General features: G+C 46.1%; 1 long non-coding RNA gene across 1 annotated transcript in view; it reads right to left on the bottom strand.

The window, feature by feature from the left end:
• Positions 1-5,319, bottom strand: part of LOC116691334 (uncharacterized) — an 18,100-nt gene that overhangs the window by 3,568 nt on the left and 9,213 nt on the right. The window contains exon 2 of the long non-coding RNA XR_004332462.1: positions 3,384-3,389. This is a non-coding gene — a long non-coding RNA (uncharacterized LOC116691334). The remainder of the gene's footprint in view (positions 1-3,383; positions 3,390-5,319) is intronic.

Raw genomic sequence — 5,319 nt, 5'->3', positions numbered from 1 at the left:
TCAATCAAATCTCTCCAGCTGTCAAGAAGTCCAGTTACACGACGCTGTGAAGCAATGGCCGAGGATGTGGCCGAGAAACTTAGGAGGGATAGCGCAGATTGCGACTGTTTCTCACTGCAATTAGACAAGTCTGCAAACAAGAGTGACGCAGCCCAGTTGTGCAATTTCATTCGGATGGTGTTTACCGATATGACTGTAAAAGAGGAGCTGTTAACAGTACTGCCCATGAAAGAACACACACAAGGAGAGGACATTTTTCAGTCTTTCAAAAACTCAACTTCCATTGGGCAAATGGGTGTCCATCACCACAGGCGGTGCGCCTATGATAGTTGGCCGCTCGAATGGATTTATTGCCAAGTGCAGGGAGGATGATGCCTACCCAAACTTTCTCAATTACCACTGCATAATACACCATACCATACAGTGTTTTGCAAAATTGCTCACCATGAAAGAGATAATGGATGTGGCAATGAAGATCACCTGTTCTATTCCAAGGAGGTAAGTGGGCGTCCACTAAGCATAGCTCCATATGGCGCCATTTCAATGCTACAAAGTATTCACCTGCGTAAGAAGGCTTAGTCTGGGGAAATTCCTGCAAAGAGTTCGAGAGTTCTGTCCGGAGATTAAAGAGTTTTTCCTTGTATCTAAACATGCAGAACACAACCAGCTAAATGACGATTGGTGGCTACTATACTTAGCATTTTTAACTGATCTGACTAACATGTCCATCCATCCATCTTCATCCGCTTAGCCGGTATCGGGTCGCGGGGGCAGCATCTCCAGTAGGGGACCCCAAACTTCCCTTTCCCGAGGCCACATCAACTAGCTCCGACTGGGGGATCCCGAGGCGTTCCCAGGCCAGGTTGGAGATATAATCTCTCCACCTAGTCCTGGGTCTTCCCGAGTCTCCTCCCAGTTGGACGTGCCTGGAATACCTCCCTAGGGAGGCGCCCAGGAGGCATCCTTACCAGATGCCCAACCACCTCAACTGGCTCCTTTCAACGCGAAGGAGCAGCGGCTCTACTCCGAGCTCCTCTCGGATGACTGAGCTTCTCACCCTATCTCTAAGGGAGACGCCAGCCACCCTCCTGAGGAAACCCATTTCGCCCGCTTGTACCCTTGATCTCGTTCTTTTCGGTCATGACCCAGCCTTCATGACCATAGGTGAGGGAGGAACAAAATTGCCCGGTAGATCGAGAGCTTTGCCTTCTGCTCAGCTCTCTTTTCGTCACAACGGTGCGATAAACAGATGTAATACCGCACCGGCTGCTCCGATTCTCCGACCAATCTCACGCTCCATATCCCCTCACTCGCGAACAAGACCCCAAGGTACTTACTCCTTCACTTGAGGTAAGGACTCCATCCCTACCCGGAGAGAGCACTCCATCGGTTTCCTGCTGAGAACCATGGCCTCAGATTTAAGGTGCTGATCCTCATCCCGCCGCTTCACACTCGTCTGCGAACCGATCCAGTGAGTGCTGAAGGTCACAGGCCGATGATGCCATCAGGACCACATCATCCGCAAAAACAGCGATGGGATCCCGAGCCCACCGAACTGCAACCCCTCCCCGCCCCGACTACGCCCGATATCCTGTCCTATATATTACAAACAGGTTGGTGACAAAGCGCAGCCCTGGCGAGGCCAACCCTCACCTGAACGAGTCCGACTTACTGCCGAGAACCGGACACAGCTCTCGCTTTGGTCATACAGAGATTGGATGGCCCTAAGAAGGGACCCCCTCACCCCTATTCCCCCAGCACCTCCCAATTTCTCCCGGGGGACCCGGTCATACGCTTCTCCAGATCCACAAAACACATGTAGACTGGTTGGGCATACTCCCAGGCCCCCTCCAGGATCCGGCGAGAGTAAAGATCTGATCCGTTGTTCCACGGCCAGGACGGATCCGCATTGTTCCCTTCAATCCGGGTTCGACTATCGGCCGAACCCTCCTTTCCAGCACCTTGGAGTAACTTTACCAGGGAGGCTGAGAAGTGTGATACCCCTGTAGTTGGCACACACCCTCTGGTCCCCCTTTTTGAAGAGGGGAACCACCACCCCTCTGCCACTCCTTATGCACCGTCCCAGACTTCCACGCAATGTTGAAGAGGCGTGTCAACCAAGACAGCCCATGACTAACATGTTGAATGACCTTAATGTTGAGCTGCAAGGAAAAGACAAAACAGTGGTCAATAGGATCAGCTCAGTTAATGCATTCAAATGAAAAATTTGACAAACATCTGTGCTCAAAGCTGCAGCGCCATGATTAGACAAACTTTCAGAACCTCGTAACAGAACTGGAGACACAAGGGAAGCCGTGTGTAAATCTTGACAGTGGACGCTACGCAGAGCAGATTGAAAACGTTCTATCAGACTTTAGCAAACGGTTTCAAGACTTTGCTTTATTGAAACCAGTTACTACATTCATGTGCTACCCTTTTCAGGAAGATGCTGAGGTTAATTTGCTTGCATCAAAAATTGCATCACTGTTTCAACTGAGTCTGAAGTGGAGGATGAGATCCTGAAACTACAAGCTGACATGGAGGTCAAGTCTAGGGCTTATGGACAGTTTTGGAACTTACTGACAGAGGAAAAGTACCTCAACATGACGAAATGTGCTACCTCCTTGACCACATTATTCGGCTCCACTTATTTATGTGAGTCGGCCTTTTCCCACGTAAAGATTATTAACTCCAAATACTGTTCCAGCATGACTGATGATCATTTGGAAATGTGCTAGAGGCTGGCTATCAGCAGATACTGTCTGGACTATGCATCCCTGGCTGATTTCATTCGGTGCAAGTCATCAGAGTGAGATGATGACAAAAAAACATACAGAGTTGAATTGTGCATATGGGTTAATGCAGTTATGTAAGGTACACCAACTTATAGTGTACATTTAAATAATTTCAATTTATTTGTAAGTATATGTAGATGATGTGACGACGTAACTCACCCGGAATGATGCTTTGGTGGTGTGCATATTTTTGCTTTTTTACAGTAGGTAGATCATTTTGACTTGGTCATTTTAAAAGTAGCTTGCAAGCTGAGAAAGTGTGGTCACCCCTGGTGTGTGTGTGTGTGTGTGTGAGAGAGTGAGTGTATATAGCTTCAGTGTGATCATCTTGTGACTTTCTAACATGTTTCTCAATTGAATTTTGGAGAGTAACTAGGTGAAGCTGTTGAGCTGCAGCAGCGTGCCACCACATTGTACAAGACTGGCTGCAGTTACTGTACATGTACTATTTGCTGGACTTTCATTCACCCAACTCAGGTGTGCTGTGTTTGTATTGTGTACACATGAGTGTACTTGTGGTGCAGGGTTGCAGAGGTTAGGGAACTCATTTCAGGCTGATGTTGTGTGCTTTACTTGTCTCTTACACACAGTGACCTCCACCGCACAATCTTAATGTCCTCACCCCTCCCTCTGGACAAATTCCAACATGCCCTTATTTTCTCTCAACCTTCTCTGTCTTACTACTTCCCATGTCTTTTCTCATTTTTCTTTCCACATTCCACTTCTATATTTATTCTCTATACTTGCTTTATTCTTATGGTTTTCCTTTCACTTATTTTCCTCGCTCACTGACTGCATGTCTGTCTCTGCGTTTTCTATTTTTTATCCTTCACTACTCATTTCAGTCACACCATCATTAAAAACAATATGTGCCCTTGGACTCAGGAAACCTTCAGTCTGTCAAAGGGCTTTTGTTTTTGTATCTTCCCTGAAGAGATAAACTTGCCAATCTTTGTGTTGTCAATGGGCTACTGTCTTGTGCGTGCAAATGTGTGTGCGTGGGAATGTGTGTGTGAGAAAGACGGGGAAAATCCTAGACACTAAATGTGTGCGTGCAAAAATAGTGTGACGGAGAGGTGAGGTTGTGTTAGCAGAAATCTTATTAACTGCTGAGCTGCTTTCAAAGCTTCCTCTTTTCTTTACCCACAGTTCTCTGTCAAAACGTCTCCTGAGAAACGTCTTCTGCCAGGAATAAATGGTGTTTTTTAAATATTTTTTAACCAGTGCAAATGCAGATTGTGCACATTTCACAATAGCATTATTTTCCAATTTCACATTATGGCACAGGATACAGTATGGTGCAATTGTGCTAGTTAGTGAGCCGTAATTAGGTGTCATCTGGGACCTGTTGAATTCATGACTTAAGGGTGAAAGAGAAGCCGAGACCAAACGCTGCATTTGACCGCCGACAACAGTCGTAGAAATCATACTGTTCCTCAATTGAAATCCAGGGACACCACAGGGACCCATCTTCTGAGAGAGCATTTAATTTGACGACTGGGTCCTTCTGTGGCAGAGGTTTGGTACAACATTAGGCTGACATTATGCACTAGCCTCCAGGCCTGCTGGATACAGGCAGGCAGCAGATCACAGGGTCATGCCTCTCTGGGTCCTGATGGAGAAATTGTTCTCCTGGTTTCTCTCTGTCTCATTTTCTTTTCTCATTATTTCATTTTTTCATTTTCCATTACAGTTTTTTCTCCCCCCTCCCTCTTTCTCCCATCTGGCTGTTCCAGCTGAGGTCAATACCCGCCACTCCGCTGTAGCACCAGGACACAGGAATCTCATGAATAGCAATGTACCCAGCTGGCAGGCCCCCTGACATTTGGAAAATATGTGTAAAACTGAAGTTCATTTCAATATTTTGATTGTAATGTGAAGAGGATCCATCCTTTGACTGCTCGAATCAATCAATTTCAGTAAAAACGAGAGCTTTATTTAAAATCAGATTTCTCATTTTCCCATCCCCATCATCACTATTCTATAATACTTTTCAGCTATTGAGTTCAATGTTGTTGTTTTTAACTTCTGTCATTTCTCAGTACAATGCAGCAATTCCCCATAACTTCTAATGTCATTCAGAGAAGACTTGCACTCAGCTGATCATCTTTTTCTAGCCACTATCTGAGAGATGTATACATATATAGAGAGAGAGATACTGTATGTAGAGAGAGATTATATACATACCCTTCTAGAGGAATTATCCCAATAAGTCTCTAATTCATTTCTTTCCACATTTACTCTTCCCACTTTTTTGCTGTCTAACTGCTTCCTACATTTTCCCCCTCAGTCTCCATCATACATCCACCCACCCATCTTACTCTCTCGCTCTCTTTCTTCTCAGCTGGTGGGCCAGCCAGGAGACAGTGCATGCCGTTTGAGAAGCGTAATCTGCGCTTGCTCCCCTTCCCATTTCAGTCCTCCGTTCACAGCTGGAACCAAGGCGCTCTGCATCTAGATGAGCAAGAGTTGACTTTTACACACACACACACACACACACACACACACACACACACACACACAC

This window comes from Etheostoma spectabile, chromosome 6, assembly GCF_008692095.1.
Source record: "Etheostoma spectabile isolate EspeVRDwgs_2016 chromosome 6, UIUC_Espe_1.0, whole genome shotgun sequence".
NCBI classification, from domain to species: domain Eukaryota; kingdom Metazoa; phylum Chordata; class Actinopteri; order Perciformes; family Percidae; genus Etheostoma; species Etheostoma spectabile.
Note: the sequence above shows the minus strand (reverse complement) of the source record. Positions and strands in the feature narration are given on the sequence as shown.